The sequence below is a fragment of the Nannospalax galili genome, unplaced genomic scaffold, assembly GCF_000622305.1.
Source record: "Nannospalax galili isolate Female #2095 unplaced genomic scaffold, S.galili_v1.0 scaffold816, whole genome shotgun sequence".
Classification (NCBI taxonomy): domain Eukaryota; kingdom Metazoa; phylum Chordata; class Mammalia; order Rodentia; family Spalacidae; genus Nannospalax; species Nannospalax galili.
In genome coordinates this window covers 832,179-834,102 of record NW_008338116.1, presented here as the reverse complement: position 1 = coordinate 834,102, position 1,924 = coordinate 832,179, and positions in this window count along the sequence as shown.

The following is a 1,924-nucleotide window of genomic DNA, read 5'->3' as shown; positions in this document are numbered from 1 at the left end:
TGTACACCAGGCTGGCCTCAATCTCACAGAGATCTGCCTGTCTCTGCCTCCCTAGTACTGGTACTAAAGGCATGTGCTACCACAGCTGGCTCTTTTTCATTTATTTATTTATTTATTGGTCTTTTTGAGACAGGATCTCCCTGTAGCTCCAGCTATCCTGGAACTCACTATGCAGACCAGGCTGGCCTTGAACTCACAGAGATCCGCCTGCCTCTGCCTCCCGAGTGCTAGGATTAAAGGCGTGTGCCACCACGCCTGGCTCATTTATTTTTAATATCCTATTTATTTTTCTCTTTTAAAAAATATTTTATTTATTATTTTTGTGTGTATGTGTGTAATGCCTGCATGTAGGTAAGTGCACCCATGTCATGCAATGCCCATGGAGGACAGAAGAGACTGTTGGATCCCCTGGACCTGGAGTTATGGACAGTTGTTAGCTGCCATGTGGGTGCTGGGATTTGGAAGCTGGGTCTTCTGCAAGAACAGCCAGTGTTCTTAACTGCTGAGCCACCTCTACAGCCCCTTATTTATTATTTTTATTTTATGTGTATGAACATATTGCCTGCATGTATATAAAAGTGTCCTGAAATGCCTATGGATGTCAGAAGAGGACATCGAATCCCCTGGAACTGGAGTTATGGATAGTTGCTATCTGCCATGTGGTGCTGGGAATCGAACCTGGGTCTTCTGCAAGAGCAGCCAGTGCTCTTAACCACTGAGCCATTTCTTCAGTCCCTCTTTTTTTTTTTTTTTATTGATTGTGTGTGTGTGTGTGTGTGTGTGTGTGTGTATTTCATAGAGAACATCTCAGTCTTAATCATCTTTATACCCCCATCCTCACTGGCACTCTCCTGTAGCACCCCCACCACTGGAGCCCATATACTCTGTCATCTCTCTTACTGCCCACTGTGTTGTCAGTGCCCCCAGCCTTTTCCCAGTGCAAGTCCATCCGCTGAGTCTAGTCAGCCTATCTAGAGAGTCCTTTGTTTTAGGAAGATCACCTCTTTTTCACCCAGCAGCAATCAGTTGCCAACATTCCTTTAGATAAGATTGAGGTCTGCTGTTCATTTTCCCATTTCTATGCTGGGTTACTGTCTGCCCGAGTTTGCATGAGACCTGTGTATGCTGACACCATTGCCATAGAATCGTATGAGCAGGTTCCCAGGAGCTTGTAGGACTCTGTTTCTATATGGTCATGCACCTCCTCCCTGGCTCTTAAAATCTCTCTGCTCCCTCTTTGCAATGGTCCCTAAGCCTTGGGCGGGTGAAGTTTAATAAAGGGGTCCTTTCCAAGGACCATTATTCAGCAGACTCTTGATCTCTACACTTTGGCCATTTGTGACCTTTATGTTCCTGGCCCTCCGCTGCATGAGGAGCTTCATGATTGAGAACTGATTCCTTAGTGTCCTCTTTATCCCTGGTCTATGTTCCACTCAAAGGGAGGAAACTCAAGTGTGATACTGTAACATAACCTGATACATATGGCCATAGTGGTCATAGATCTTAGAGAAAACCCCAAAGCTCACATTGCTAGACTAATGTGATTTCTTACTATGTGCAAAATGTGTAAGATACCATGTGTCTTATGTTTACAGACAAATGTCTCAGTCACCATTCATCAAAGAAGCTCATTTTGCAGCAGTCAGAGACTAATACCAAATACCACAACTGATCACACACAGACATTGTCCTTAAGTTGTTTAGGCCTAAGGGACACATCTGCAATGCAACCTCTATACCTGAGGCTCATGGAACATAGAACAACCCCTCTTTTTTATTTTTTAAAGACAGTGTCTTGCTATGCATCCCAAGTTGGCCTGGAACTCACTACATAGCTCAGACTGGCTTTGTGTAAGTCCACTTACGTCATGCAATGCCTGAGGAGGTCAGAAGAAGGCATCAGATTCCCCTGGATGGAGTTATG